This window comes from Equus asinus, chromosome 11 (genome assembly GCF_041296235.1).
Source record: "Equus asinus isolate D_3611 breed Donkey chromosome 11, EquAss-T2T_v2, whole genome shotgun sequence".
NCBI lineage: Eukaryota > Metazoa > Chordata > Mammalia > Perissodactyla > Equidae > Equus > Equus asinus.
The window spans coordinates 2,630,665-2,642,977 of record NC_091800.1 but is presented as its reverse complement, the minus strand read 5'-3'; the positions used below and the strand labels follow the sequence as shown (position 1 = coordinate 2,642,977).

The following is a 12,313-nucleotide window of genomic DNA, read 5'->3' as shown; positions in this document are numbered from 1 at the left end:
TATTAAATGAAGTGTTTAGAATGTTTAATAAATCAGATTAGTTCAGACTTTAACCACAGATAATTAGATTTCATTTGTTATTTCTATTAGGAAAAACAATTTCTTTCATACTAAGCTTGAGACTTAGGTAAATAACAATTTTTGCAGCTAAATCTAATGGACAGTTTTCAGTTCTTACTTGGCATGAACTCTGAGTACCAGCTACTCTTTCCTTCTTGAAATGTTCTCTTTCTTTGGTTGCTGGTTTTTCTTGAGTCTCACGTTCCTATCTACCATTTTTCTGGACTTCTCTTTTTTTCCCATAAGTGATAATCCTCAGAGTTGCATCTTCATCAAGGGAGATTGAGACGAATGATGAAAGTAATAACTTCATTCATTCTTACCAACTCATTTATCATTTATATGCTGCTACCTCCCATCTGAATTACCTAACTAGGTCTCTCTGCTGAGCTTTAGCTGCGTATAGCTCCATTCAACTAATATTTACTGGGTACATACTGTGAGCCAAGAATAATGCTAGATAACAGAAACATGGCAGTGGACAAAATAGGCAGAGTTCCGGTCCTCATGGAGCTTACAGTGTAGTGATTTTGAGAGACTTACATAATTACACAAAAAATAAATTATAATATGAACAAGAGTTACTAAGAAAAGAACAAGGGCATAGGCCAACGAAATATAATCTTGTCTGGGAGTTGGGGTTTCTCTAAGCGACATTTCAACTGAGATTTAAAAACGCTAAGTAGGAGTTAGCTCAGCATTCCAGGATCTGAAAGAAAACATGTAGCTGTGACATAGTAAGAGGACAGAAGACAACATTAAGTTTGAAGTAGGCAGGGGCCAGATTATTTGGGCAACACTATTTTTTATTTTATAAAGGATGGGGGGCACTGTGTATGACATAGTTGAGTCCAATAGAGAGACTAGAATGTGGGACTTCACATTTCTTGTCATTCCTCAGGTGATCAGGGCAGGCAATGATCAAGGGAAGCTCATGTTCTAATTTGAGGCTAGGCAACAGATACAATGAAAACAGTGGGTCTAGTTGCAGTAGTCAGAAAACAGGAATCTGGGTTTTGGAGGGCAAGGAGATTGACTGGGGCTGCCAGAGGATGAGGAGTAGATTTACTAAAACTGAGTTTAAGCTTCAGGACCCCTCATTTGCATGGGTACCCTGGCAAGGGGCAAAGCAATGTGCTTCTGTAAAGTTTTCAAAAGTAAATATTTTAACTGAAATTAGTTAAGATCATTGATTCTTTCTATTCCCACTTTTCCTCTGTCACATTTCTTCCCATCTCGGGTGTCAGGCACAGTATTTTAGGGGGTTGGCTAAAGGGAAGTGGAGTTGGAGATACATTTAGTTTGGAGTTACTGGGATATAGGTTTGTGGCTGATAACCAGTTTCCTGTAAAATTAAGCTACTCTACTGCTAGCCATCTTGGTCTAGGAATGGATTCCAGAAATACTCCCCCCACCTTAACGTCACAGCATGAAAATACGGGGCCCAATATAACACTCGTGATATACCACTACAATGAGGATGCTGAAGATAAATTGCTTAATGAGTACTGTGACCGGGCCACCCAATTTACATCTGTTGTTCTGGCATAATAGTGCATCTCTTTTACTCTTAAACATGTCCCAGTTTGGATGAGAAATATGGCCAGCCTACTAATAAATTAATTAATTCAATATATTAATAAATGTTCAAACTGTATTTAAGATTCATCACTGTACAACAAAACTTGAAATGTCTTGAAATATTATTTATATATGTAATGGATATATACATGAAAGAAACATGATAGATTTTCCTAAAATTTTTAGAAATTTACATGATATTACCAATAATTAAGCTATAGATCCAAAAAAAACTTTTAAAATTTACCAATAAACAAATTTCAATCAACCATACTAGAGGAAAGACTGAACTACTTTTTTACTCTCTCTATAGGGAGTATCACAAAATCTGACTTTTCATGTGGTGATCAGTATATGGCTAAACAAGGTAATAAGAAAGTATTTTACAGATGAGTCTGAATTTCGTAATGTTTGTGGCATTCATAAACTTTTGAAAATTTGTAATTTCTTGTGATTTCTCAGTCTACATAAATATTTTTGCTTATTTCACTCAATAGCTCTAAGTGTGCATTCTTTTTCTTAAAGAGAGCCCCCCAAATGGTACAAATTTCAGGCTCACTCATGAAGTCTGGATTTGCCCTTGCTGAGCACAAAGTGTGAGCATTTAGAAATGAGTAAATAGGCCCGGTCTCTTCTCATCACTGTGCTGCCTCATCTGTTTTCCTTAGTCATTGCAATACCTGCTCCTCACTCTTTATCACGTGTTCCTGTTACTATGCAACTAAACAGACTACCACAGTCTAGTCCTGCGAACCCAAAAGCTTAGTGCACACCTCACAGCTCCCTGACCACTGCACAATGGTCTGCCATTTGAAGATGTCTCCCTCTGCTTTTAATATGTCCAAAGCTGATATCACTTTTACTTTCCCCAAACCTGGTCCCCACTCCTCTGTTTCCTGTTCTCAGGGAACAGGATCACCAGTCACTTGGTGGTCCAGGTTAGTGATTGTGAAAGTCAATCTCGACTCTCTCCTCTTCCTCACCTACAAAGAGTAGCAAGGTCTTGTGATGCTCACCTCCTTTATGTGTGATTATCTACCCATTTTTCTATCCCCAAGTAACTGTCACTTCAATAGCCTCTAGTACCCACTTTTAGCCTAACTCTTTATTTTTAACCCTTGCAGCCAGAGAGCTTTCTAAAATGGAAAGCTACTCAGTCCTCTGCTTGAAATCCTTCAATAGTGTCCCTTTCCTCAAGAGAGAAAGTTCAAACACGCTTAACTGTTTGAAAAGTATTTTAATTGACTCCTCAGTGACCAATGTTCTTTAATTATCTGGTCTCTGCATTTCTCTCTAGCTTTGTCTCTTGCCATACCAACCACTACTACCTTTTCTTCCATCAGCTGTGTGAATGTGCTAACAATACCTAAACACACCATGTTTTTCCTGTATATAGGCCTTTACTCCTGGTATATCAGGAAATCCAGCTTAGGTGACATCTCCAGCGGTAAGCCCTCCAAGATTCCCTAGTACCGTCACTACCCTTAGCACAGTCCCTAACACACTGAAAGGTAAGACTGACCATCTCTCCTTCCTACCACATCTGCTCTAAGCTTCTTGAAGGCACAAACCATCCTTATTCACCACTGAGTACAGCATTTGTTACAGCATAACAAGTAGGCATATAACTGAATAGAGAAAACTAGCTAATGAACTTTTTGTTTTTTTAAAGAAACAACTTTATTGAGGTATATTTTACATATCACAAAGTTCACCCAGGGGCCAGCCCAGTGGAGCAGTGGTTAAGTTTGCGTGCTATGCTTTGGTGGCCCAGGGTTCACCGGTTCAGATGCCGGGTGTGGATCTACACACTGCTCATGCTGTGATGGGGTTCCATATACAAAGTAGAGGAAGATTGGCAGGGATGTTGGCTCAGGGCCAATCTTCCTCACCCCAAAAAAAGTTCACCCAGGGGGCCAGCCCAGTGGCATAGTGGTTAAGCTTGTGCACTCTGCTTTGGCAGGCCAGGGTTCACCGGTTGGGCTCCCAGGCGGGGACCTACACATAAGCCATGCTGTGGCGGCATCCCATAGCTGTGAACACTTGCTTGCAAGCCTGTGTATGGACATATGTTTTCATTTCTCCTGGGTGGACACCTAGGAGGGAAACTGCTGGGGTGCACGGCAGTTTTATGTTTAACTTTTTAAGAAGTTTGCAAACCATTTTCCAAACAGGCTACATCATTTTAAATTCCCGCCAATAATGAGGGTTACTCCACATCCTCACCAACAGCTGTAATTGACTATCTTATATATATAATAGCTATTCGAGTGGATGACAAAAGGTATATTACTGTGATTTTCATTCTCTAATGATTAATGATGTTGAGCATCTTTTCATGTACTTATTAGCCAACCGTATATCCTCTTTGGTAGATGTCCATATCTTTTACCCATTCTTTTGGTTGTATTATTTCTCTTTTTACTGAGTTGTAAGAGTTCTATGAATTCCAGATACAAGTCCTTTATGGAATAAATTTTGCAAATATTTTCCCCCAGTCTGTTGTTTGTCTTTCATTTACCTCGATAGTGTCTTTCGAAGTACACAAGTTCTGCATTTTGATGAGGACCAATTACCAATTTTTAACCAAAAATTTACCAATTTTTTTCTTTTATGAACTGTGCTTTTGGTGTCATATCTAAGAAATCTTTGCCCAACTCACAGTCCTGAAGATTTCCTCCTGTTTTCCTCTAGAAGTTTAGGTCTAGCTCTTAATCTTAAGAGTATAACCCATGCTGAGTTAACTTTTGCGTATGGTGTAAGATAGGTGCTATGTTCATCTTTTGGCCTTCAGCTATCCAATTCCCCCAGCACTGTTTGTTAAACAGACCTACCTTTCTCCAGTGAACTGCTTTGGCATCTTTGTTAAAAAAAGTCAATTGATTATAAAGATTTATTTCTCAACCCTCAATTCTATTTTTTGATCTATATGTCTATCTTTATGTTAGTACCACACTGTCTTGGTAACTGCAGCTTTAGTTCTGAAATTGGGAAGTGAAAGTCCTCTTTGTTTGCAAAATTGTTTTGGCTATTGTAGGTGTCTTACATTTCCATACAAATTTAGGATCTTCTAGTCTATTTCTGCAAAAAGCTGTGCCAGAATTTTGACAGGGGTTGAGTTGAATCCATAGCTAATGGACTTAAAATATTTTTTAAAATTATTGAGGTGAAATTCACATAATATAAAACTATTTTAAACTGAACAAAGCAGTGGTATTTAGTATATTCATCATGTAGTACAACCATCACCTCTATCTAGCTTCAAATATTTCTATCACTCCAAAAGAAAACCCCCTTAAGCAGTTTCTCCCCATTATCCCCTCCCCTCAGCCCCTGTTAACCAATAATCTGTGTTCAGTCTCTGTGGATTTACCTATTATTGATATTTCATATAAACGGAATCATGCAATATGTCATCCTCTGCGTCTGGCTTATTTTATTTAGCATAAATTTTCAAGGTTCATCAATATTACCGCATATTGCAAAATGTAATTCCTTATTTAAGGCTGAATAATATTCCACTATATGTATATACACCACAACTTATTTATCTATTCAACCATTGATGGACATTCAGGCTGGTTCCATTTTTTGGCTGTTATGAATATACATGTACATGTATCTGTCTGAGTATTTGTTTCAATTCTTTTGGGTATATACCCAGGAAAGGAATTTCTGGGTCATATGGTAATTCCATGTTTAAACTTTTGAGGAATGGCCAAACTGTTTTCCATAATAGCTATACCGTCTGTATTTTCACCAGCAATGTACATGGTCAAATTTCTCCACCTTCTCACCAACATACTATTTTCCACTTTTTTGATTATAGCCATCCTAGTGACATAAAGTGGTACATTAATAGAGTCAAAAAATAAATGTTCTTCATTTTTGAGAAGGTAACATATGCACATGGTCCAAAATTTAAAAATTACAAGAGATACCTAGAGGTAAACACGACTACTGGATTTGATGAATCTTTCTAGAGAAATAGTGCATATACATCTATACAATATTTTTTCATTAAAAAAATTAAACATCCATCATTGGTTCTATGCCCTAATTTGATGCCTTATAAAATTAATGTTAACTGGAATAAAACAAATTTATTTAAAACTATATGATCTTCATTTTTTTTTTAAAAAAACAACTTTGGTTAAATGAGAGGTAAGAAAATATTTAATGTTTTTAATTCAAACACTTAATTGTAGCAATGGAAGGCTCCTAAAGTCAATCAACATTATCACTCCTATCATCAGTGACCTAAACTGGCTGATGGCACAACTCAAAAAATTACAAGTTCTATGGTCAAGAACTGTGCCTTTAAATTCTGGCTACAATAGATCTAATTGGATTATATGGGTTATACATCCGTGTAAAGATATTAATATTGATGAAAAACTCAAGGCATGTTCAGAGTTCGACACATAAATGTCATCTTCTATTATGTGTTAACCATATTTTACCACCAGATGGCCAAATTTTTTTTAAAGATTGGCCCTGAGCTAACATCTGTGGCCAATCTTCTTTTTTTTTTTTCCTTCTTCCTCTTTCTTTTCCCCAAGGCCCCCAAGTACATAGTTGTATATTCTAGTTGTAGGTCCTTCTAGTTGTGCTATGTGGGATGCTGCCTCAACACGGCTTGTTAAGCAGTGCCCTGTCCACACCCAGGATCCTAACTGGGAAAATCCCAGGCTGCCGAAGCAGATCACGCCAACTTAACCACTCGGACACACAGCCAGCCCCTCCAATTTTTTTAAAATTCCAGCTTTACTGAGGTATAACTGACATATAAAAGTGTGAGATATTTAAAGTGTACACTGTGGTGATTTGATATATGTATACATTGAGAAAGGATTCCCCACATGTAGTTATCTAGTGCCTCACCTATTTATCTTTTTTTCTTTTGGTAAGGGCAGAGTTGTGTGTATCTTACATGACTTTCATATTGCCCACTAAATTCATGATTTTCTAACTAGAAAATTCTCATTTAATATTTGAATTTATATGTAAGGATAATATACATAAAGATGGTGCTAAAGGCAGGGAAATTTTATTTTAAAAGTGAGTAACTCCCTGCGTACTCTACTGAATGCTACTCTTCCAGAAAGGTGCCCACTATCACAAAGAGCTCTTCTTCCCAGACTCTATTCTGCTTAGTGGCGAAGAGTTTTGTTTTAGCTTTGGCACTCCCCCATAACAGTGACATATCATGGTGAGGTGATAGGGGCTTGCTGTTTTCTTCTGCTGCTCTTGGTATTCTTAATGAGTTTTTGGAACATTCATCTAACAAATACCTTATTCCCTGATGCTGTTTAAAACAAAGAGAAATTTCAAAGTTTAAAATCAGCTTTATTCCATAATCCATGAAAGAAAGAACTGATAAGCTGGATTTCATTGAAATTTAAAACTTCTGCTCTGTGAAATACGCCATCAAGATGATGAGAAGACAAGCCACACACTCGGAGAAAATATGGCAAAATACTGCAAAAGACACACTGTTATCCAAAATACACAAAGAACTCTTAAAATTCAACAATAAGAAAATAACCCAATTTAAAAATGGGCCAAAAACCTTGACACCTTACCAAAGACACACAGTTGCCAAATAGGCATATGAAAAAATGCTCCACATCATTTGTCATCAGGGAAATGCAAATTAAAACAATGAGATACCACTGCACACCTATTTGAATGACCAAAATCTGGAATACTGAGGACACCAAATGCTGGTGAGGATGTGGAGGGACAGAAACGCTCATTCCTTGCTGTTAGAATCCAAAAATTGAATACCCACTTTGGAAGACAGTTTAGCAGTTTCTTACAAAATGAAACATACTCTTATTATATGATCCATTATATGATTCAGCAGTCAAACTCTTTGGTATTTACCAAGAAGTTGAAAACTTATGTCCACACAAAAACCTGCACATGGGGGCCGGCTCCATGGCCGAGTGGTTAAGTTCGCGTGCTCCGCTGTGGCGGCCCAGGGGTCGGATCCTGGGTGCGGACATGGCACCGCTTGTCAGGCCACGTTGAGGCGGCATCCCACATCCCACAAACTAGAAGGACCTGCAACTAAGATATACAACTATGCATGGGGTGGGGGGGGGTGTGTTTGGGAAATAAAGCAGAAAAAAAAAAGATTGGCAACAGTTGTTAGCCCAGGTGCCAATACTTAAAAAAAAAAGAAGGAAGATTGGCAACAGTTATTAGCCTAGGTGCCAATCTCAAAAACAAAAACAAAAAAAAACAAAAACCTGCACATGGATTGTTTATAGCAGCTTCATTCATAATTGCCAAACTTGTTAGCAACCAAGACATCCTTCAGTAGGCGAAAAGATAAATAGACTGTGGTACATCCAGATGAGGGAATATTATTCAGTGTGGAAAAAAATGAGCTATCAAGACATGAAAAGAAGTAAAGGAATCTTAAATCTATATTACTAAGTGAAAGAAGCCAATCTGAGAAGGCTACATACTGTACGATTCCAACTATATGATAACGTGGAAAAGGCAAAACTACAGAGACAGTAAAAAGACCACCAGCTTCTAGAGATGAACAGGGAGGGAGAGATGAACAGGCAGAGCACTGGGAATTTTTAGGGCAGTGAAAATACTCTGTATGATACTATAATGGTAGATTCATGACATTACATATTTGTCAAAGCCCCCAGAACATACACTAATGTAAACTATTGACTTTGGATGACTATGATGTATCAGTGTAGTTTCATTGATATTAACAAATGTGCCACTCTGGCGGTTGATAGTGGGGGAGGGTGTGTACCTGTGTAGGGGCAGGGAATATAGAGAAACTCTCTGTGCTTTCTGCTCAATGTCGTGAACCTAAAACTGCTCCAAAAAATAAAGTCTATTTAACAAAATACAAAGGACGATGGACCTAAATATGAAAACTAAAACTATGAAACTTTAGAAGAACACATAGGAGAAAATCTTTATGGCCTGGGGTTAGGCACAGATTTCTTAGTTATGGGACAAAGTGCCTGAATTATAAAAGAAAACTGTCAAATTGGACTTCAAAACCAGAAACTTCTGCTCTTTCAAAGACACTATTAAGAAGCCACAGATTGGAAGAAAATATTTGCAAATATCATACCTAATGAAGGACTTGTATGTAGAATATATAAAGTACTCTCACATTTCACTAACAATACACAACACAATTTTTAAAAAAGGCAAAACATTTGAAAAGATATTTCATGAAAGAAGAGATACAAATGGCAAATAAACACATTAAAAGATCCTTAATGTCATTAAAGAAATTAAAATTAAAACCACTATGAAAGACCACTATACTCCTATTAAAGGGGCTAATATAAACACAAAATGATAAAATCAAGTGCTGGCAAGGATGCAGAACAAGAGAGCTCTCATACACTGCTGTTGGGAATGCAAAATAGTAGAGCCAATTTGGAAAACATCTGGCAGTTTCTTATAAAGTTAGAAATACACTTCCTTGGAGTGATGTCAGCATCATAGCAGAGTGAGCTCTCTCAGTAAACTGTCACCTCAAAGATACAATGAAAAGGACATTCATACCCCAACACAGGACATTCACATAACACAAAAGACATCTGAGAGACCCATGTAGCCACATGTTGGAAGGTGGAGGAGCTGGAGCCCCACTCCATCCCTGAGGAAGTGGATCAAGACCAGAAGGAAAATGACAAATACTCCTCGAAATCAATCCTGAAGACACAGAAATCTATAACCTAAATGACAAAGAATTCAAAAGAGCTATCATTGAAAAACTCAACAAGTTAAAAAAGAATACAGATAGATAATTCAACGAGTTCAGGAGCTACTTAACAAAAGAGATTGAAACTATAAGGAAGAACCAAGCAGAAATATTGGAGATGAAAAACACAATGGATGAGATAAAGCAGAATATAGATTCCCTGAACAGTAGAGCAGATGTCATTGAGGAACGAATCAGCATGATCGAGGGCAGAAATTCAGAAATGCTTCAGATGGAGGAAGAGAAAGAACTAAGACTGAAAAGAAATGAAGAAAGTCTCTGAGCATTAATCTGACTCAATTAGGAAATGCAACATAAGGATTATAGGTATTGCAGAGAGAGAACAAAAGAAGAATGGAGCAGAAAGCTTGTTCAAAGAAATAATAGCTGAGAACTTCCCAAACCTGGAGAAGGAGATGGAAATTCATGTGAAGGAGGCCACCAGATCTCCTAACTTTGTCAATGTAAAAAGATCTACTGCAAGGCATACAGTAGTGAAGCTGGAAAAAGTCAATGACAAAGAAAAAATACTAACGGCAGCAAGGCAGAAGAAAATAACTTACAAAGGAACCTCTATCAGGCTTTCAGTGGATTTCTCAGCAGAAACTTTATGGGCTCGGAGAGAGGGGAATAATATATTCAAATCTCCGAAAGACAAAAACTTTCAGCCAAGAATACTCTACTCAGCAAAAATATCCTTTAGATATGACGAAGAAATAAAAACGTTCCCAGATAAACAAAAGCTAAGGGAGTTCATCACCACAAGACTCCTCCCTACGAGAAATCCTCAAGAAGACCCTCATACCTGAAAGAAAAAGAAGAAAGGGGTTACAAACCCCTGAATACAGAGATAAATAGGTAGACGAAATCAGAAAATTGGACCTACCCAGCAGAACAGGTTAGCAAATACTCATGGAAAACATTAGAGATAAAGGAAAGGAAAACATCAAAAAAAAGATAATCTTGTCATTTAAACCACAAATTCACCACACAAGATGCAATAAGATGTGAGAAAAAAACTGAGAGGAGGAAAGGAAGAGATTGAAATGGCTTAGTTTAAGGAAATAAGAGGTCATCAAAAAACGGACTCTCTCATCTATAGGATTTTGCATACAAACCTCAGGGTAACCACCAAACAAGAGAGCAGATCAGAGCCACAAATAATAAAGAAAGAGAAAACCAAGAAATCCAGCATAAAAAACTACCTAACCAAATTGGTAGTCTGAAATACACAGGACAAGAAACAAAGGAAACGCAGGAGAACCAGAAAACAAATGATAAAATGGCAGCATTAAGCCCTCATATATCAATAATCACTCTAAATGTAAATGGACTGAACTCTCCAAAAAAAAGATACAGAGTGGTGAGATGGATTAAAGAACAAGACCCAACAGTATGCTGCCTCTAGGAAACATATCTCAGTTCCAATGACAAACACAGGCTTAGAGTGAAGGGATGGAAGACGATACTCCAAGCTAACGGCAAACAAAAGAAAGCAGGTGTTGCAATACTTATATCAGACAAAGCAGACTTCAAGGTAAGACAGGTAAAGAGAGACAAAGAGGGGCAGTATATAATGATTGAAGGAACATTCCACCAAGAAGATAACACTATAAATATCTATGCACCCAACACAGGAGCACCAAAGTACATAAGGCAATTATTAATAAACCTAAAAGGAGATATTAACAAAGAAAAAATAATTGTAGGGGACCTCAGCACTCCACTCAGATCAATGGATAGATTATCCAAACAAAGAGTCAAAAAGGAAACAGTGGAACTAAATGAAAAGCTAGACCAGATGGACTTAACAGATCTATGCAGAACACTCCATCCAAAAACAGAACACACATTCTTCTCAGGTGCACACAGAATAGTCTCAAGGATAGACCACATGTTGGGAAACAAGGCAAGCCTCAACAAATTTAAGATTGAAATAAGAACAAACATCTGACCACAGTGCTATGAAACTAGAAATTAACTACAAGAAAAAAGCTGAGAAAGGGGCAAAAATGTGGAGACTAAACAATATGCTACCGTACAACCAATGGATTATTGAAGAAATTAAAGGAGCGATCAAAAAATATCTGGAGACAAATAAAAATGAAAACATCCCATACCACTCATATAAAGTGGTCCTAAGAGGGAAATTCATTGCAATAAAGGCCCACATTAACAAATAAGAAAAATCCCAAATAAGTAATCTCAAACTACACCTAATTGAATTAGAAAAAAACAACAAAGTCCAAAGTCAGCAGATGGAGGGAAATAATAAAAATCAGAGCAGAAATAAATGCAATAGAAACAAAAAAGACAGTAGAAAGAATCAATGAAACAAAGAGCTGGTTCTTTGAGAAGATAAACAAAACTGACAAGCCCCTAGCCAGACTTACAAAGAAAAAGGAGAGAAAGCTCAGATAAATAAAATTAGAAATGAAAGAGGAGAAATTACAGCGGACACCACAGAAACACAAATGATTATAAGAGAATACTATGAAAAGCTATATGCCAACAAATTGGACAATCTAGAAGAAATGCATAAATTCTTAGACTCTTACAATCTCCCAAAGCTGAATCAAGAAGAAACAGATAGTCTGAATAGATCAATCACAAGTAAAGACATCAAAACAGTAATCAAAAAGATCCTAAAAAACAAATGCCCAGGACCAGATGGCTTCCCTGGGGAATTCTACCAAACATTCAAAGAGGACTTCATACCTAACCATCTCAAACTATTCCAAAAAATTAGGGAAGACAGAACACTCCCTAACACATTTTACGAGGCCAACATCACCCTGATACCAAAGCCTGACAAGGACAACACAAAAAAGGAAAACTACAGGCCAATATCGCTGATGAACACAGATGCAAAAATTCTCAACAAAATATTGGCAACCCGAATACAGCAGTACA

At 37.3% G+C, this 12,313-nt stretch overlaps 1 protein-coding gene across 2 annotated transcripts in view; it reads right to left on the bottom strand.

Moving 5' to 3' along the window:
• RNF17 (ring finger protein 17) overlaps positions 1-12,313 on the bottom strand; it is a 154,370-nt gene that overhangs the window by 63,795 nt on the left and 78,262 nt on the right. The window lies entirely within an intron of this gene.